This window comes from Podarcis cretensis (genome assembly GCF_951804945.1).
Source record: "Podarcis cretensis genome assembly, chromosome: 4".
Lineage (NCBI taxonomy): Eukaryota > Metazoa > Chordata > Lepidosauria > Squamata > Lacertidae > Podarcis > Podarcis cretensis.
Window position 1 is genome coordinate 21,629,423 of NC_137173.1, and position 21,664 is coordinate 21,651,086.

At 43.9% G+C, this 21,664-nt stretch overlaps 2 pseudogenes across 2 annotated transcripts in view; both read right to left on the reverse strand.

Moving 5' to 3' along the window:
• LOC307214746 (disintegrin and metalloproteinase domain-containing protein 20 pseudogene) overlaps positions 1-21,664 on the reverse strand; it is a 39,675-nt pseudogene that overhangs the window by 12,247 nt on the left and 5,764 nt on the right. The window lies entirely within an intron of this gene.
• LOC307214747 (disintegrin and metalloproteinase domain-containing protein 20 pseudogene) lies at positions 1,161-3,588 on the reverse strand (annotated as a pseudogene). Its single transcript has one exon. The product of its transcript is annotated as a disintegrin and metalloproteinase domain-containing protein 20 pseudogene (transcript).

The window sequence follows — 21,664 nt, forward strand, 5'->3', positions numbered from 1 at the left end:
TAGCCACAATAGAAGAAGAAGAAGAAGAAGAAGAAGAAGAAGAAGAAGAAGAAGAAGAAGAAGAAGAAGAGAAGAAGAAGAGTTTGGACTTAATATCCTGCCTTTCACTCCTCTTAAGGAGTCTCAAAGCGGCTAACCATCTCCTTTCCCTTCCTCTCCAACAACAAACACTCTGTGAGATGAGTGAGGCTGAGAGACTTCAGAGAAGTGTGATTAGCCCAAGGTCACCCAGCAGCTGCATGTGGAGGAGCAGGGAAACAAACCCGGTTCACCAGATTATGTGTCCACCGCTCTTAACCACGACACCACACTGGCTCTGTATGATGTCCAGTGCTGGAGCCAGTATGGCTCTGAACAGGGCCAGCCCAACTATGGGGCAAGGTGAGACAACCACCTCAGGTAAGGTTGATTTAATTTCCCCACCTTGTTTGTGATGTAGATCCTCACCCCCCCCCATTTCTTCCCAGTGATGTCATGGACAGAGCAGAGGAGGAAGAATGGTGGAGACCGCCGCTGCAGGTGTTGACTAGAGAGGAGAAATGGGCAGGTAGCATAGACCTCCAGGAGTGGTTTGGCACAGAGCATACATGTAATGGAGATGAGGGCAAAAGGGGAGCGCAGGAAGAGGAGAACGTGGACAGGATTCAGCAGAAGGAGGCTGAGCAGCAGTTGAATGAGATCCTGTCACTGGAGAGTATCCTGAACCCGTACCCTCCCCCCCCCCAAGCCAGGCATTCACTGAGAATAGTGAAACAGAGAGCTCAGAGGCAACTGTCTCATACCAGTCACAGTCGGATGCAGCAGGAGAAATTAGATGAACAGGAAAGTAACGGAGAAGGGGGGAACATTAGGTGCATCTTGGATTCTTCTCTGCAAATTGTATTATAAGCAGAACTAAAAAAAACTTGCTGTTTATCTCGCAGCCTTCCTGGGAATCGGCCGCAGCTGCCGACAGAACCCAGACACTTGTAGAGCTTCATTCCCTGCTTGTCCCTGATGTGGCTCTTCACCCATCCCTTCTTCCATGGTGAGAGGGGGGAATTCGTATATTCTGCGTTAAAATACAGAGATGGTCTCAAAATATATGAAAAGGTTTCCCCCAAAAAATGGTTTGTGGATAAACCAAAGATTACCCTGTGTGACAAATTTTATCAACCAACTGTTAAACAAAAAACTTTAATGAAAAAATTGCTCCCTCAAATATGTTACATAACATCCACCTCATTATACCCATCATACCCTTTTGAAACTTTCTGCATTGTTCACTTCTATCATCTAGAAAGGTTTTAGTTCCTCTGTTCATTATGATGGACAGATTCTTGAACTCTTTCTTCTAACCTTGTTGCTTAGCACAAACCTGTAATACACACCCATGCCAACAACAGCAGTCACTGTGGAAAGGACCAACACACTTCCTACAATACTACCTCCAATCACACCATTCCAGTTTTTTGCAATTGGCCCACTGTCAATGCTGCCTCCATATCCTTTCTTTCGACAGTCAGGAGGGGCCCAACCATAAGAACAATGGCAGTGTTTGTGGTTGTTGCATATTCCCCTATTATGGCACTTTGTGGCATTACAATCATACTGCAAGAGGGACACGTTCTTGCATTCCCTATTCATACACATCATGCCAGTGCCACAAGGTGTACCGTCTTCCACTGCTCCAAGATCAGCTACCTCCATTCCACTGTGGTAATCTGTAGCCCAGCAGTTACTTTTGCCAATGGTGGTTTGAATGATGGTTTGGTGTTCCTCCAAGGTAGGTACACTATGGATATTACTACACTGCATTCGGCCACATAGAATATTTTCAGCATTGCATTTCTTTAAAATACCATGTTCAAGGCCACAATTGCCAAAGCGATCACCTTGAGCATTCAGTCCTCTGAAACAATCCTCTGAAGCTCGTACGGTTTTCTTGCCAAATATCTTTTCACACTGCCCATTCGGAGTACTACAACGACCATGATAGCAATGGACTCCATCACCGCAAGGAGCACCATCTTGTACATAAACATCTTCTGGACATTGGTCCGAAGTCCCAGTGCAAAACTCAGGCAGGTCACAGATGTCAATACTCTTTCTGCAAATGGATCCAGCGGGACGGTACTTGCACCTGTCACAGCACAGTCCAGAAGAACAATTGGCACACGGACGCAACGTGCAATCTGGCCTGCAACACTGATCCAATCGACACTGCTCAAATGTACCACAGTCGCATTGCTCTCCTTTTTCCACTACTTTGTTGCCACAGTATTCGAGGTTATACATTTGATCAGGGTCTGGTGGAATCAACAAGCAAGGAGAGTCCTTTTGATTGAAATACCTATGGTAACTGCAGTTGCTAAACTTATCAGTCCGTGAGTGCCAAGCGGCCATAATGCAGGCACGTCGATCACATTTACAGTCCGAACTATCATGGGGCATACCAAGATTATGCCCAAATTCATGAGCAAATAGCACAGAAAAATCAAACAAATTGAAATATATTGATACTTCAAGAGCAGTGGCCCAATATTTACTACAAATTTGTCCTACATATGCTAGTCCGATAGTACTTCCATACGACCTGTATACAATTAAGTGAGCAGCATCATTCTTTAGATGGTTAAGTAGAGTGTTACGGCTCCATATACTAAAAGCTTTAAGTGTGGCACCTATTCCACCATCAACATCTATGAGGTTCTTTTCTGACCATATCTCCAGTCCTGCTATAGACACTTCAACTAAAAATGGCTCAAAAAATGAATTTACCATATGGATCGTCTCAAGAAGTTTCATAGCAATATCAGTTTCATTTTTATTAAACTTAACATATCGTTCATGCTCCACCACAAATGCCACTTCTGCATGTCTCTTGTGTGGCCACCAGAGATCTGCTGGAGGACTTCTGACAGCCACATGCTCTGCGTCCTGGATCATGGCCTCTTGACGCCTTTGCTCTTCCTCCGTCAACCCACACCTCATGTGCATGGCACCCTCCTCCATTTCCAGCCGATACACCACATGCTGAAAGGTAGCAGATGGCTGGACAGGTTCAATTTGATATGTCTCATTGTTAAGTTGTAACAGGCCCCTGAGTCCCCCTGAGCAAGTGCTGAGAGTGACTGAAGAGAGAGGCTTGTCTTGTATGAAACCACTGTAGAAACAGTCATCCCTGATGTAATGATAGTCAACCTGGAGGTCCCCTTCCTTATTGTACGTGAAGATGGGGAAGTGTTTAGGAACAATGCCCTTCTTCTGCTTGAGATGCACTACCTGGCCCTTCCCCTCAACCTGCAGCAGGTAGCTGACATCCTGGGTTTCCTGTAGTCCATACCTGAAGCTCAGTTTCCTTGGGATGGTCACCTCATAAGAGGCATACCTAAAGCCCTGAGGTGGTGTCTGGCCACCAATCGCACTCAGGAGATTCCTCAAGAACATAATGAGCAGCCATGCCAGGCTGCCACTCATTTTCCAAGCAAGAGGAAATTATCTCTTGAAGCACCACTTCTGGCATCTCATCCCTGAAAGGGAAGCTCTAAACAGTTGTTACCAGGTTAGTAGATAGATGAGAAGGAGGCTATATGTGAATTAGAAGAGGAGGAAAATATGTTGCCTACAACTGCCAGTGTGCTCCATCTGTGGAATGTGGGCGGAGCTTGGAGGATCCAAGATGGAACAGAATGGTAGAGGAAGAGAAGGTTCCTAAGAAGTTTCTGCCTGAGAGGGTTGCAGGAAGAAGAGAAAAAAGAGTCTTGTGGACTAAGAATTGTTGACATGAGGTCACTTCATATAGTGGATGGGTTATGATCCTTAGTTTTCAAGTATGGAATATGAAAAGTACTTTCTGTTTAAATGTATGCAAAAGTTTAAATGTATGCAAAACCTAGAAACAACTGGTGATAGCACAACCTTCTTTGCATTGCTGAGTTCCTTATCAGCTCTGAGGCAACACCTCCTCTTCACTTGGCCAGTTGAAGAAGCCCAGGTGAGCAAAGTGCTTCTTCCGGCCACAGTTTTCACTTGTCCACCTCCTTCAGAGAAGGGAAGCCAGCAGGGAGTGCTGGCCACCAGCTCAGTCAAAACCACCCGGATGAGTGAATGACCCCTCTAATCCCTCCCAATCCCCTCAGCATCTTCCTTTTTCGCACACCAAGCTGCAGCCTCCCTCAACGGGAGCTTCCATGAGTTCCTGCTCCAGGCCTTGAGTTCCAAATCTCCCACAGTTTCTTTCCCAAATGAAGCACCTCAGTGGCACACAATAGGCACCTGACAGTAAGAACTGTTCAACCGTGGAATTTGCTGCCAAGGAGTGTGGTGGAGTCTCCTTCTTTGGAGGTCTTTAAGCAGAGGTTTGACAACCATATGTCAGGAGTGCTCTGATGGTGTTTCCTGCTTGGCAGGGGGTTGGACTTGATGGCCCTGTGGTCTCTTCCAACTCTATGATTCTATGATTCTATGATTCTATGATTCTAGGTCTCTTCACTTTCCAGCACCATATTTGTTCTGTCAAGTACTGGACTTCCCCTCCTCTTCCCACCCCCACACAAATTCACCACCATCACCTCAGTTCTCTCCCAATTTCCAGTTTGACTTGGTTCATTCTGGCAGCTGCTGCAGGACACAAAACTCCCCCCCAACCTTCTCCCTCCATTTCAAGAAAGTGGAGTGCCTTACCTGGTAGGTGGGTGGTGGGGCTGTGTGCACCTCTGACTCACAGTCTCACCACACTGCTTGTCGACCAAGAGGTGTTGCTGGGTGGCCTATAAAGTAAAGGTAAAGGTACCCCTGCCCGTACGGGCCAGTCTTGACAGACTCTGGGGTTGTGCGCCCATCTCACTTAAGAGGCCAGGGGCCAGCGCTGTCCGGAGACACTTCCGGGTCACGTGGCCAGCGTGACATCGCTGCTCTGGCGAGCCAGAGCCGCACACGGAAACGCCGTTTACCTTCCCGCTGGTAAGCGGTCCCTATTTATCTACTTGCACCCGGAGGTGCTTTCGAACTGCTAGGTTGGCAGGCGCTGGGACCGAGCAGCGGGAGCGCACCCCGCCGCAGGGATTCGAACTGCCGACCTTTCGATCGGCAAGTCCTAGGCGCTGAGGCTTTAACCCACAGCGCCACCTGCGTCCCTATACCGCCTATACCACCCCAGAAAAACCCCTTCCATCCAGGAGCCAGCCCATGGTGATGCAGCAGAAACACAATTTTTGCACACACACCCCAGGCCTTTGTCTACTGTGGGGGCCACCTTGGTCAACCCCCAGGTACACCCCTTCTTCATACATACAGCCCATAGCACCTAGCTACCACACCTAAGTTCCTTGAATTCCCCCATCAAAAGCAACCTGCCACTTCCCTCAAAGACAGGCAGTGCTTTTCAACCTTCCATTCAACTCAGAACATTCACAAACATTCCATGACAGTACAAGAGCTTAGCCAATAGAATGGCAACTCCAGGGTACCCGGCTTTCCTCTTTATTAGACCAGCAGACAAGATAGCAATTCTTCATTTACTGCAAAATGCAATTTACCTATATACAGAGTAAACAGAAACCACACATCCTTCTTTATTCGACCTCTGCCTACTCTTCAAACTACATTAGAATATGTCATTTTCCACCCTGTCTAGCTGTTACCATTTTATTTCTGTCAACTATTTAAACTTTTTTTGCCCTAAAGAGGTGAAGTGATTTATAATGTTATTTCAGTGGTTCAACATCCTCTCGCCTAGAGATGTGCTCTCTTAAATGCATGTTATAGTTTTTTTAATCAGTTTGGTAGCAAAGTTGCAGAGATAAGAGGAAGGTGTTGCTTTACGTTGTGATGTAAGTCCTTCTTGGAGGTAGGAAAAAACAAGTCACTCTCTATGTCTCTAAAGTGTTTTCCTTTGATGGAAAAGATTAGCTAGGAGGCTTTGCTTTGCTGCAGTGTTGCTGCCAGAGAAAAAAGGGGGTCTGAAAATCAATGTACCCTAGGATACTGTAATCTTTTCTAATGGTATGTGGTAGGAGCCAGGCTCAGAACCTTTATGAAGTGAGAGCACAATTATAATTTTTCTTTGGTTCTCTCTTTCCTGACAGGCCAACACATTTCATGTCTGTTCTTTAGTTTTTGAACCCTACAGTAGAAGACAGGTGTAAGGGCACCATTTAAGTTGTACAGGAGAAGTTGCCCCCCCCCCCCAATTTCACATGGCATCACTAATTCTGGAGGTAGCTAGATTTCTGGCAAATCCATTGTTGATAGCTCTACGCACGTGCTTCATATGTAATGCTAAAGCAATCCATGGCTTAGTGCAGAAGCATCAGCGTGTGGGTTCTCTGGTGAAATATTGAAACTGCTTTTCTCCTCCTCCTCCTCCAGTCCTGCTGTTGTTATGCTGCTGTGAACCAAGCCAAACCATGGCTTGGCTCTCAACAGCAGCAGAGCCAGAGGAGAGGCAAAGTGGCTGCAATCTTCTCTCTGGTGAGGTCCTTTATACTCCAGCGCTTGCACTAAGCCATTGTTTGTATTTGCATTAGGTGCATATCAAGCCGCACTTCACCCCACCCCTGAGGGATTGTTGCTGCAAATTTAATATACTAGGGCATGAATTTATTTCACCCTATCTACATCAAGCTAAGGGACGTGGGTGGCGCTGTGGGTTAAACCACAGAGCCTATCAGAAGGTCGGCGGTTTGAATCCCTGCAACGGGGTGAGCTCCCGTTGCTCGGTCCCTGCTCCTGCCAACCTAGCAGTTCAAAAGCACGTCAAAGCGCAAGTAGATAAATAGATACCACTCCAGCAGGAAGGTAAATGGCATTTCCGTGCGCTACTCTGGTTCGCCAGAAGTGGCTTAGTCATGCTGGCCACATGACCTGGAAGCTGTACACCGGCTCCCTCAGCCAATAAAGCGAGATGAGTGCCACAACCCCAGAGTCGGCCACGACTGGACCTAATGGTCAGGGGTCCCTTTACCTTTACCTTTACATCAAGCTATATTCTATCTTTATCACCAAACTCTGAATATAATTGCACATTGTATTAATTAACATTATTTTGTAATATATTAGTGGTCATGTGATAATTTTAGCTTATAAATTTTATTGTTTAATGTCTTAACTTGTATAATAAGGTACTTGTTTAGCTCTGTTTAGAGTAGGTAATGTCTTGATAATATAAATGTTTAAATAATAAATAATAATAAATTTTATTTATATCCCGCCCTCCCCAGCCGAAGCCGGGCTAAAGTTTTTTGTATCAATCCAGTATATATTCTTTTAATTGTTGAATGACTCCATGTACACTGTTGCAGCCTTTGGGTATGTGCAATAAAACTGACTGACTGAATATACTAGGGCAGACATGTCCAACATGTCAATCATGATCAACAGGTAGTGTGGGAGCCATGCAGCCACTGTGGTAGCTTGTAATGCTACATAGTCCCTCACTGAGCTCAGTGATGCAGCAGTATAACCATATATGGGTGTTCTTTCCTGGTAGGATGTATTACCTTATATGGTGATGGGTGTTGTAAAGCCATGATCGGGCGATGTAATGTGAGACATTGGCAGATGGCCACGCAGGTTGTTAGACAAAGAGTAGTAAAATAAAAATACCGGAGAGGAGGAAAGTTTGAATGAGCTGCTACCTGGTACCCCTGAAGATACTCGCTGTCTCTCTGTGTTTTTTCTATGCTGTGCACCATTTGCAGACGGCTGGTTTCCGTCAAGGTAGATGGATGGATTTCCGTCAGTCACACTATGGCCAGACAGCCTTTGCTCCTCCCTCACAGCCAGGGCTTGGCTGCAGGAGGGAGGGAACTGTGCCTCCGCTTCCACAGTCCCATGAGGTCCACAGCACACACTGGAAGGCCAAATGGGGCTTGCGAGGCGGCTGCAGGAGGGAGAGAGTTGTGCCTCCACTTTTGCCGTCCTCGGCTGGGCAGCCCTTGCTGGGTGCTGCAGGGCCGTGCTCACATGGCGGGCAGAGGGTGCAGAGGTCACCCTCGGGAGCAAAGGGAAGTGGGGTGTGGGGCTGTCGATGTTCCGCATTTGGGATGAGGCTGGATAAAAGAAGGGCGCTTTTCCTTCCTCCTCCATACAGAGTGACCTGTGGTTTGATCAGCTGTTACCTCCATTTGGGCAATATGTGGAAGAAGGCGATGGAATCGACTGTGGATCCATGCTAAGAAAAGAAAGGGTTTTTTCCTGGCCACCAACACCTTACCCCTTGCACCTAATGACAATGGGATAGTGGTAGATCACTGCCAGTTTTTAATGCTGGATAGTAGATCTCAGCCTACTTGAAGTTAAAGGTAAAGGGACCCCTGACCATTAGGTCCAGTTGTGACCGACTCTGGGGTTGCGGCGCTCATCTCACTTTATTGGCCGAGGGAGCCGGCGTTTATCCGCAGACAGCTTCTAGGTCATGTGGCCAGCATGACTAAGCCGCTTCTGGTGAACCAGAGCAGTGCACAGAAACACCATTTCCCTTCCCGCCAGAGCGGTACCTATTTATTTACTTGCACTTTGACGTGCTTTCGAACTGCTAGGTTGGTAGGAGCAGGGACCGAGCAACGGGAGCTCACCCGGTCGCAGGGATTTGAACTGCTGACCTTCTGATCGGCAAGTCTTAGGCTCTGTGGTTTAACTCACAGCGCCACCTGCATGCCTATACTAGGGGATGCATTCCAATTCCCTGCCAAAGCTTCTCTTGTCCCCACTGCCCATGCCCACATGTGGAAGTCTCTCTCACCAAGCCCCGTACTGCAGAGGATGCCTACACACACACACACACACACACACACACACACACACACGTGAGCATTGTATGCAGGAGGCTTCACACAACAAAAGCTCAGAAGGGGGAGATTGTTGACCATGCCACATTAAATCAGGATCTGAATCCACTAGTGAACTGTTCAGCCACACTCAACCTAGGTTGACAAAAATTGTTACAATGGACAAGAAATTAATAAGACCATTCCTGATTCCTGGCCTAGGAACATTATTTTAAGAGTCCATCTTAAAGATGTCCATGAGCTGGTAATTTAATCAGACCTAAATACGTATATGCTGCCAAAAATAAATAAAATCCTCCTTGGTGCACTCTCATGGGGCTGCTATTTCTTTAAGGAAGAATTTCTGGCAGAATAAATTCTTATCTTACAGTACACTATTTCTGATGTCTGAAGCCTGCACACCTTAAGATAGTCACAGAAGGAAGCTTCAGTAAGAAATGATGGAACCAGAAGACAAGCATGGAATATATGTGTTTTGCGTTCAGTTTTCTTCTCCAACAATTTTTTTAAAAAATTGAGTTTTGCAGAAGGAAATGTTCAACTTTTATAGGATTGGAAACTTTCCTTAATGTACCGCTCCTGCAAAATAATGTACCGCTCCTTACAAAAATAAACATATGTTTAAAATGTGCAAGTAAAGCTTTTCCAGGAACATAGGTGGCACTTTGGGTTAAACCACAGAGCCTAGGATTGCTGATCAGAAGTCGGCTGTTCGAATCCCCACGACGGGGTGAGCTCCTGTTGCTCGGTCCCTGCTCCTGCCAACCTAGCAGTTCGAAAGCACGTCAAAAGTGCAAGTAGATAAATAGGTACCGCTCCGGTGAGAAAATAAACAGCGTTTCCGTGCGCTACTCTGGTTCACCAGAAGCGGCTTACTCATGCTGGCCACATGACCCGGAAGCTGCAAGCTGGCTCCGTCGGCCAATAAAGTGAGATGAGCGCTGCAACCCCAGAGTCGGTCAGGACTGGACCTAATGGTCAGGGGTCCCTTTACCTTTACCTTTAAAGCTTTTCCTGGCATGGAGATGCAGTGATGGGAATATCTTCACCTAGTGAATTTGTGTAAGTTAGGCATGCTGCTGTTCTCCAGGTGCAGGTACAGTAAAAAGGACTGTGAATGCTGAAGATGGGATCCACCCCACCCCCAAGCCAGCAAAAGTCACGTCAATTTTTTCCACGTTTCTTGTGGAATCCCCTCCCCTTCCTTCCAAAGTTCCCACTTGTCCCAGTATCTCCTGGGGCCTTTAAGAAGACCCTAAATTCTTTCTGATTCTTCCAAGCTTTTTTTGTTTTTGTTTTGTTGTTGTTGTTGTTGTTTTGCAACTGATTTATTATTTATACCCAGAGGTCTCAGGACGGTTCACAGAATAAAATCAAAATATAAATCAACAAAATACATAATCAAAATAAAAACAACAACCCAATAACTCCCCCCCCCCAAAAAAAAACATTTTAAAAGGGCATTGGATGTCAATCAAACCAACCAAAGGTCTGGTTAAAAAGGAACATTTTATTTGATGTCATCTTTTCGATTGCTTTGTTTTTATGTCATCTTTATGTTCAATTCTTTTGTTCTTAACACTTTTATTGTAAGTTTCCTTGTCAGGCAACTTAGTGGCATGGGGGGAATAATATCTAAGGACTCAAGACCAGTTTACAATTTTGCAAAAAAGAAACAAATCTCAAGTTCTTCATCAACTGTACCACTTCAGGTTGGTGAAGTGCTAGAAATACCAAACCAAAGGCATGCTGCCAATTCAAGACCTGTTGGGAATTTCCCCTATTCCACTCTGTATGACTGGCTCCATATAAGAGTGAGGGAAATCATAGCATGAATGATTAGGGTTGCCATATGTCCTCTTTTTCCAGGACATGTCCTCTTTTTCATCCTAAGCAATCCATAGTTAAAAGTTGTTGTTGTTGCTGTTGTTTAGTCATTTAGTCATGTCCGACTCTTTGTGACCCCATGGACCAGAGTACGCCAGGCACTCCTGTCTTCCACTGCCTCCCGCAGTTTGGACAAACTCATGCTGGTAGCTTCAAGAACACTGTCCAGCCATCTCGTCCTCTGTCGTCCCTCTCTCCTTGTGCCCTCCATCTTTCCCAACATCAGGGTCTTTTCCAGGGAGTCTTCTCTTCTCATGAGGTGGCCAAAGTATTGGAGCCTCAACTTCAGGATCTGTCCTTCCAGTGAGCACTCAGGGCTGATTTCCTTAAGAATGGAGAGGTTTGATCTTCTTGCAGACCATGGGACTCTCAAGAGTCTCCTCCAGCACCACAATTCAAAAGCATCAATTCTTCGGCGATCAGCCTTCTTTATGGTCCAGCTCTCACTTCCTAGTTAAAAGTATGTCGGCAAATATGTCCCCTTTTTTTTGCTCTTCAAAATATGGCAGCCCTACATGATACCATTCCACCATGCTTCTGGTGCTTCACATTATCCCTCCATTGCTGGGGACCATGAGTGATGTCCTTCCCACAAGCAGATGCCATTGTTGGCCATTGAGGAAACAGAATAGATGGGCCTTTTGTCTCACCCGCCAGGGCTCCTTCTTACCTTCATAACTTCACATTGACAATCCTTGGATAAGAGAGAAGGCATACTGTCTTCCATGACAGACTCTTTCTTGCCAGAATGTTTACTTCCAGCAGTTGGTCTACTGCAGTCACCTCCTTTCTCGGCTCTCTTTAATATTCTTAACAGCTAAAATTCACAGATGGTTGCACGATCCACAAAATTCACATAGCAACCACATTGCAGCCTTTCCTGTGAGCTTGCAGGACAGAACAGCTTGATAACAGAAGACAGGAACAGTTTGGGTGGGGAGAGAGAAGATCGTTTTCTTACATAATAGAAATAGAGCATCTCCCAAACCCCAGCTTTTATATAAAGTGTCAGGAAGTACGAATGTACTGTTGTGCAAATAAAAGGGTAATATTTCCTGCCACTACAAGAGTAACTGTAAATACAAAATGGACACATTCTTCCAGCAATATATGCATTCTTTTAAAAAAGGTAAGGAGTTGGGGTTGTGTGCAAGAAACAACACAACTGCTTATGCTACATTTTGTTTTAAATATAGCTGGCCTGCAGAAAAGAGCAAAGGAATCTGCCTTATACAGGTTAAGACCATCTCACTCTGCATTGTTTACACTGGCATGCAGAAACTCCCCAGAATTTTAGACCAGAGCCTTTTGCAGCCTTATGTGGAAATGCCAGGGACAGAAACGAGGACCTTCTGGATGCAATGCAACTGCTTTAGCACTGAACTGTAGCCCTTGCCATAGACATGTCTGGTGGCAGTGGATTTGGCTAGAAAAACTGAGGTAGATTCATCTGTGTACATCTCTGATCCACCCTGTCACATAAATACTTGCCTGTTTTATCTTATCCAGGAATATGGGTCTTTGCGAGACTTTTGCAAAAAGCTTTGGAAGTGGAAAGTAAGACTGCCATGATTGCTGCCTCCACCAGAAAACGAATGGTCCCGCTGTACTGAGTGCGAAGTCCTCCCTTGAATATTTAATAATGGGAATATGATTCACTAAGAGGCAGGGTGGGTGACAGAAATTAAGGGGATTCTATCAGGAATGCCTGCCTTGCAAGTAGAAGTGTACAGTCCCCACACTGACCCCATGCTGACATTTTGTTATTCATCCCCAGGTGTGGGTCTTTGTAACAGATGATTGGAAGTGCCGGGCTGTTAAAATGGAAAGCGCTCCCTTGCTGAAGCCCAGTGGCCTTGGCGAGCTTTGCTTTTTAAATATTGTTTTTGAGTCAAGAAGACTATACAATTGTTCGCTAGATTGAGGAAATGCTTTTTAATAACAGTAGCATTTGGTTGGGCTTTATTTTTAGTAAAACAAAATAAAATAAATACTAATTTCTGTAACAACCTAGCAAAACAGGGTATTTTATGAGCCCTCATTAGGACACTATGCAATCCCTCAAAACTAGGTTGCTCATTTAATGACTGCTGCTGATCGCATTCGGAATGAAAAGACAGTCAGGCACAGTGGTTTGCCAAGCCTTAAGGATTATTGCTACATTATCGGTATCATTTCTGAAATGGTTTTTAGTTCGTTAAAAACAAAGAGAGAAAAGAGAGATTATGTCAGTGACAGTAGACTGGGCATAGGTGTGGGGCTCCTACAGGCTGTCCAATTTTTAGATCACTCATTGAAGGTTGGAGTTCTGTGCCAGTCTTCCTTGGTAAGAGCTGGATACACACAACCTAGTTTCACATGGTGGTTCATGCAAATATTTGCCATAAAGGGAAACAGTATAGCGCTATATAAAGATCAGGCAAAAAATATCTAAAGCAGCCTTTGCCAACCTGGTGCCCGCTAGATGTTTTGGACTTTATGGGGAGCAATTTGAACCCCAGTCTATTGGGTCCTAATCCAACACTCTAACTAACCACTACACTGAGGTTGTTTCTGGATCCAGGTAGCCTCAGTGGTTAGAAGTGTCTTTTACCAACTGCAACTGGTACAACAGCTACAGACATTCCTGGACCAGGGAAACCTGTCCATCAGTCAGTTCATGGACTGGTTGTTTTAAGATTGGATTACTGCAATGTGTTCTATGTGGGAATTTCCTTGTGCTTGATCCAGAAGCTGCAGTTAGTGCAGAGTGCTGCAGCACAATTGCTGGTAAGAGCAAGATCTTGTCCGTATATAACACCTGTGCTCAGAGACCTGCAGCAATTGCTGATTTGCTGCTGGGCCCGCTTCAAGTTGTTACTTTTAGTGTATAAAGCCCTGAACAGCTTGGCAGCAGCTTACCTGCGAGATCAGCTTACTCCATACCAACCCACTTCACTGCTTTGATTGGTGAAACTGGCACTCTCACTTTTACCACATTTGTAGGAAATCAGTCTTTTTAGTGAGGTAGCACCTACACTTGGCATCAGGCAGGTACCTTCACAGAACTCTTTTTGGTACCTGTAAAAACTTTTTTATTTAGACAAGTCGACTCAGATGTGTGGAATGTTGATGTGTTAAAGCACATCCATTTTTAGTTAATGGCTGGATTTATTTTTTTTATGTTTAAAACAGTTGTTTTAACCTTTTTACTGATGATTTTATTGTTTTATTCTTTTTGTAAATGGCTTCAAGGTTCCAACAATCATAAATGTTATGAAATTGGTCAATCAATCAATCAATCAATCAATCAATAATACACCACACTGTCATACAGCTATTATGGCAATAGCCATTCAGTGACATGCTTTCTCACTCCATTTTGCCATCATGGCTTATAGAACTGCTAGACCAGGCTTCCGCAACCTCGGCCCTCAAGATGCTTTGAGAATACAATTCCCATCATCCCTAACCACTGGTCCTGCTAGCTAGGGATCATGGGAGTTGTAGGCCAAAAACATCTGGAGGGCTGAGGTTGAGGAAGCCTGTGCTAGACCACTCCACCATGGTTTCTAGATCAGGTATTCACCCTATTGCTGAACTACAACTCCCAGCAGCCCCAGCAACTATGGCCAATGGCCAGAGATGATGGGAGTTGTAGTTCAACAACATATTGGAGGGCCAAAGCTTCCCCACACCTGCTCTGGAGCATTCTCTTACCCAAATAAGTCCTTATCTCCAACCCACACAAGCCTTTTGTTTCATTTCCACCGGAATGAAGAATTTGGAAGCAAGTTCTGTGAAACCAACAGATTTGCCTTCATTTCCTTGCAAAATGTGCATACATCCCAAAGTCTACATTTAATATATCATTCCATTAATACCGTTTGTTGCCATTTATCATCTGCTTCTCTCTCTCTTAATTTATTTAATCAACTTCCTTTCCCCAATCTATCAGTAGACTCATAATTACAATAGATACTAAAAGTGGCCTGTAGAAAGAAAGGCTCATTAACTAAATATTCACTTATACATCTCTGGTCAGGGCAATCAAGCAAGGTGCAGTGATCTCAGTTGGTAAAGCATGAGACTCTTAATCTCAGAATCGTGGGTTCAAGCCCCACATTGGGTTGTACTAACTATCCTTGTGGTCCCTTTCAATTCCACAATTCTATAAGGATCCAATCTTACCCTCCAAGGAAAGTGGACAGGATAAAGCCCAAATGCATTGTGCTGGTCCAGTATTAGCCAAGGCTCAAATATTCCTTTTGGCTTAAAGCACTTAGGCATCCTAGCTAGGTCAGGCTAGACCAGTTGCGCTGTTCCTGGCCATAAGTGACAGTATGGGGAGCAAAGATGGGCAAATGCCACCCCGGAAACCTGTGCTGTTTATTGTTTCCCAATTATGGGGGATCAGAGCAGATTGGGAGGGTGACATATGGAGAAAATAGGGAGAGGAAGTCTCATTGTGCAGATGTAAGTCTTTGCCCTAATGGGATGACTTCCGTGGGTACAACCTACAGCAATTCAATTCATGTTTCCCGTCCCCTGTCTTCAGCTGATTGCCTAAGCAGTTTGTCTTCAAAGCTGAGATGCTCCGGTCTGGATCCCTTCAATCTCTGAAGCAATAAAAAGTCTCTAAAGGTCTGGATGCAGAAATAATTGAGACATGAATGTGTCTCACTAACAAGGTAGTTAGTTATTCCAGGCTGAATGCAAAGTAAAATGATGTGATTACATATGGAGGCGGATTCTCTGTTCTTGCAATGCATGCTTAACTCTCATTCACTTCTTCTGCCTTTTTTCTTTTTCACTTCAGAAATAGGGATGGAGGAGAAAATCGATTCACAGACTTCCGGGTTGGCGCCATCGCTGAATGGCGGACTCCCTCCGAGCTCTGGAGGGAGCCTGCTCGGCAGGGGCTGGGTTCTACCGCGTCGGCGTCGCGGGGACCCTCAAAAACCATGGGCGCTGAAACCCATGGGCATGGTGACTCGGCGGGCACCGTTTGCGCCCCCCCGACTCATGAAGGAGCCTTTTTAAAGGCTACGGAGTGGGTGCCGGGGGGTGTGTGGTGCCATGAGTCCTCCGCTTCCCCTGCCGAGTGAAGCCGCATGCCATTTGGCGGAGAGCGCTGACTTCTTCTATTGAAAATTCGGATTAAAAGAACAACCCGTGAGTAATTGGAAACTGGACTTAAAAAGGGAAAAGATTTTAAATTTTAAATTCGGAGCGAGTGGGGGAGGTGCAAAAAGGAAGTCAGCCTCCCCCCTGTCGTAGAGGAGTTAAAGCAAAGGATTTAACAACTAAGATCGAGTGCTACCTAAGTTTGATAAAGTTATTAATTTCACGATGGAAAATTATAAGACTGGGCTGGGGGAGAAAAGTAGAACCTGAGCTAAAATGCAACCCCCCCCCCCCCGGGAACCGGGAGCGGACTGTGAGAGTGCCGGGAGAGGAGAAACAGAGGCTTTGACAGCTGTCAAAGGAGCTGTCAAAGCTGAAGAATTAAAAAAAAAGAGAACTTTGTTACGAGGACTTTGCCGGTTACATTTGTTACAAATTAGATATGAATTGTTTAAAACAAGGAATAACAAGCTATTTTGACTGTTGGGTGTGATCTGGAAGGAAACTGAGTTATTATAATCCCTCTAGAAGGGCTGTGGGACATTACAAGCATTGCTGGTATGGAATTTGAATTGGACTTTTTATCTCCTGGGAAACTGCAGAAATGGAACACTATTTTGTCTACAGAGGTCTCTACACTAAAGGAGACAATAGACTTATCTATCGAAGAATGGAAGGGACTTGACGTAAAGTTTTGTTCCTGAATAACAAAGCCTCTGTAGGGGATTTAGAAGCTTTTGGAATTGGAACATTTTTGCAGGAGAGCAGGAAAAGAAATTGGAGAAAAGTGAGGAGAGAGAATAATAAGAATAATATGAACAACAAGAATTGGATAAAGCTGGAAGTGGGAACATTTGGGACATCCAGATTTGAAAGGTCTAAAGAAACAAAATTGGAGTTTTTACTCTTAAATATAGAGATCTGGATGGAAGAAATGGTCCTTTTTGAGATAAAGTCTTTCCAAGATTGGACGTTCGAAACTAAAGATGATCTAAAAGACGGCAAAGACTATTAAAAAGACGGCAAAGTGGACTTGGCAAGGATCTCGGCCTAGATGTGGGATCTCCAGGACGACAACAGGCATTGATGGACATTGGGGAACGCAATCGGAAAAGGGGGGAGGGAAATTTGGAATCCAAAGGGTGTTAAATTATACTTTATTCTTTTTTCTATTTTCTTTTAATTTAATTTGTTCTGCATATTTAAAAGGGGAACTCGTGGAAGGGAGCGAGGTCGATTTTTAGGGGAGGGAAAAACATTTTTAACATTGGGTTAATTGTAATAAGTTTAAAATTTGGGGTAAGAACTTGTTGAATTTATTTGAAGGAATTGGAATACAAGAGGGGGTGGGGAGGGGAAGTCCTGGAAGGATGTTAATGAAAATAAGGATATAAAACTTCTTTCTTTTTTCTTTTTCTTTTTTTCATTTTTCTGTTATATTTGAAAATGTTCAATAAATATTATTAAAAAAAAAAAAGACAGAAAATCGATTCACTTCACATTTAAATCTGAATCGATCAAATTCACACTTTCTGAAATGGTATGAGAACTGAAATGTAGCCATCCTTCCAAATCTCACTTATCTGAAATTCGCAAGGCAGTTCTCCAAGCAACCAATGTTTGCAAAAATGCATTATATAAGGTCAAGGTGTGCCTAAAAATGAATATATTAGTGTCAATAAAATATGGAAATGCATTATATTTGGAGAGTGCTTGTGTCAAAACAGCATTAAAAATGTAGTCAGAGAAATTCACACTAAAATGTTGAGGAATTTTCATGAGGATTAATATATATAAAAGGTAAAGGTACTCCTGACCATTAGGTCCAGTCGTGGCCGACTCTGGGGTTGTGGCGCTCATCTCGCTTTATTGGCTGAGGGAGCCGGCGTACATCTCTCTCCAAATTGATTCAGTAATGTTGAGAACCAAATTTAAAATGAAATAATGAATAGAATAGAACAGAAATTGACAGACCCTTCCATCCTAACCCAGAAATGACCACCTCTCTCTGAACTGATATTGTGTGTCCAGGGCTTCATATTATCCATATTTACTTCACTATCCTGCAGTGTGTGGATTGACTGACCTCTTGACATACAACTCAATATCTGTGACTGCCATATATTTCCCTCAGGACTCCTGTACTTTTTGCAGCAGCATCACAGGCAGAAACCCAACAGGCAATGCTTTCTGTCCCTGCATTTCAATGTCAGCAAATGCTGCTGAAAGAAAGGTGTTCAATTGTGCAAGGCCCACTTCTACAAATCAGATCGAGATGGATTCTCATTATTGTTCTCATTATTGCAGCAAAGCATTTTTAGCAGCGCCAAGAGAACGTGGCTAATAAAAAATAAATTAAAATGTTGATTAAGTCTTCAATCTTATACATATTTACTTGGATGTAAATTTTATTGAAATCAGTGTTCCTTACTTCTGAATAAATATGTTTTAGGATTGGAGCATTAGTGTGAAATAGAGTTGGTTTAATGTGTGAGGTGAAGTCTGTCCCCTTGGAATCTGCTTACCCCCTTTCCCCCTCATAAATATTTTGGGTTGCTACCAGTGTTCATGGCTTCACCAGGCTCACAAATTAGTGGTGTGTAGCTGTTGCCTCCTTCTCCCCTTGCCTTTTTAAAGTGACTTTGCCATCACATACAAATGCCAACTCAACTCAACATTGGTGACAGAAGTGGTGGTAATTGAAGGCTTCTCGGGACTTTCTTACCCCTCAGTGCCATAGCTCACTTACTGCTCATGTTGTTATAGTAAAAGACATAGATACGGTAAAAGATGTAGAACTCAGCCTTGGCCCAAGTGATGTGCCAGTGTTCAAAAGTATGTTTAATTAACACAAAGGCAGGACAAACGCTCTAGCTCTGCAACGCGCGCGCGCACACGCACACACACACACTGCTGTTCCATTCACCCCCCTACTTCTGCAATGCAATGTTCTGAAGCATAGGATCTTTTGTACTTTTCAGAGGCATTTAGGATTGCAATCAACAGCTGGTTTTCCAGGTAGCTGATGCCCATCCATGTTGCTTACTCCTAGGAAAATAGCTGTCACTAAGCACTCATGTATTACTACTGCATTCACACTTGTGTAATAATTTGTTTTCTTCCTCAGCTATTGCCTATCATTGAAGATGCCCTCGAGCCTTATTAGCTAACAAAAGTAGAGAACAAAAAAAGAATTATTTCCAGCATTAATGAGCAAATACCATATGGGGAATTATTAATTGAGGAGCTCAATTCAGCATCATAAAGTACCTGTATAGAAATGAGCAGGGCTCTCTCTCACTCCATAAAAGCTAACTTTCTCCCAAAAAGATTATCACATGCATTACCTTCTCTCTGCCTAATGAAGGCAGTTTCACTGCTGCATTAGTGGGATATTATATGGAGGGAAGCCTCCTCTCTAGCAAATATCCAAGCATGATGTAATGTGCCAAGATTAACTTTATCTACAGCTCGTGGGGTATGATAGGTGTGTCTAGAAATTCACATGACAGCTGCTGCACTTTGGAGCATTTATGCTAGTTCGTATAATCAGGGGAAAGCTTCAGTTTTATCTTTCATAGTTACTGGCACACAAACAGCCCAGAAGCCAAAGGAGAACTTGGTTAGACTTGCAGTTGGTGGGGGCAGGTTCTTTGCTTTTTGTAAGTCCCTGCTATCCTTTATAAGAGAAACTAGACGCTTCTAGTGGCTCAGTTGGTTAGAGCATGGTTCTGATAGCAGCAAGGTGGTGGGTTCATCCCCATATGGGCCAGTTACATATTCTTTCATTGCGGGAGGGTTGGACTAGCTGACATAGGGAACCTGTAGCCCTCTACCTGTTGCTGGATTACAACTCCTGTCATTCCTGATGCCAGACGGGACTGGGAAAGGTGTCTGTGTGAGACCCGAAAACAGGGATTTTCTTTTCCAGTTGGAACTCACCAGAACTCAGTTCTGGTACCTCTCAGTTGTGTTCCAGCACATCTCAGGTGGTCATCATTGCCATTCTAAGAGTACTTTGGAGACACCTGAGAAGCCTTCAAAAGTGTAGACTGCTGGTGAGATAATTTGTTGAATGAAAGAAACACACCCACCCCACACACAAAACACCTCTTTGGCCACCTTGAGAGTAAGGTAAGTCCATCAAAACTTCACACTTTCAGCCATGGGAAATTTTTGAAGGCAGTTTCTGCTTTCATTAATGGATGGAGAATGGTCAAGAAAAAACACAGGAGAAATTTTTGGCACACCACTTGTGTGCTGTGTAGTATTGAGTAAGCCTCAGGTAGAGGTATGTTGTTGTTGTTTTAAAAAATCTCCTTCCTAAGGTACTTGAATTTGCTGACTTTTTGAGTGGGGATCTTGTGGTCCTCCAGAACTGGTTGGACTACAGCTACCATCCTGCCTCACCATTGGCCACGCTGGTTGGGTCTGATGGGTTCAAGTACATCTGGAGGATCATATATTCCCCAACCCTGATGTAAGCAGACAGACAGCCTAATGTTCGACAGTGATGTTGATATAACCTATGTTGTTGTCATTTGTTTGATTAGTGACGTATGCTTCAAATTAGCACAGTACCTTTGTGTGTTCAACTACATATATTATGTATTTAAGAGGTGGGTTGTTTTGTTTGTTTGTTTGTATGATGCAATGAAAGTCAAACTGCAGAACAAGCTTCCCTGGTGAGATTCCAAGAAGAGGCAGATGCAAAACAAAAAAAGAAAAAGAAAAAGAAAAAGAAAAATGCTAAAAATAAGTGTACTCTTTTATATTCTTTTCTCTATCTAGAAATTGCAAAGCTGCTTTGAGCTAGAATAGCAAATACTTTATTTGTTGGTTTCTAAAATGAGCCAACCAAGCCAGGAATTTTGTAGTTGTCGGCAAGCAGGTGTTGGATTTGGCTCTGGGGAAAGTGAACTCAGCTCCCTACCATGGAATCATAGCACAATGGGGCAAGTTATTGTCTCTAGCCTTAACACACATTCTAAAATTTAAATTATCTCCTTTCTCCAGCCTTTTTTTTTTTTTTACAGTCAGTGTCACTCTGTTTCTTTGAGAGAGGTAAACACCAAAAGCAGGTGCTTTGAGTAAACACAGGAGAAATGAGGCAACAAGACAAACTAGAATCGTAACTAGAATTTTTGTTTGTTTGTTTTTTGAAGAACTGGTGCCACACTCGAGAGCTCTCAGGCTCTGCCTTTGAATCTCAGGATATGGGGGTTGAGGTAGTAAAATTGTCAGAGAGCAGAGTGGGTAAGCCAGGTTCTGACTACAGAAGGAATGCCACAAACTTAACAGGCAAACAAGTGTACCAGAGAGAACTTCTGGCTCAGACTGCTTCTTGATGTATTAGTTTTTTCTGCTTGCTTTCTTCCTCTTGCAAATCTCCCTGCCTGCACTCTGCAGTGGTGCAGACTTTAGACCTTTGCCTTAAATTTAGTCAGATCATTGGCCCATAGCTATTGGATGGCAGCAACTTTTAGGAGTTTCAAGCAGTGGACTTCCAAAGTCCTTCCAGGCATGCAAAACAGTGAGTTTTCATCATCCTGTGAGCATCTGGTGTTAGCCTCAGCTGGGAGGGGGAGAGTACTTGACTAGACTCTTATCTAGGGTTGTGCAATTACCCTGTCCCGCTTTACCTGTCTGATATTATCCTTACTGAGTCTCCTGAAGATTTTCATCGACATAGGATAGGACTTTTCAAATATGACTTAAGTTTTACTTTGGGGTAAATTAACTGGCAGTTGAGAGAAGTGCAAAACCCAGCTTTGCAAATGATGTATGTATGTGCTTGTTTATTTTCTGGGTTATATCTAGATCTTCTTAGCTTAACATTCTGTTCCCAGTAGCAATTAAAGCAGGCATAGGCAAACTTGGCCCTCCAGATGTTTTGGAGA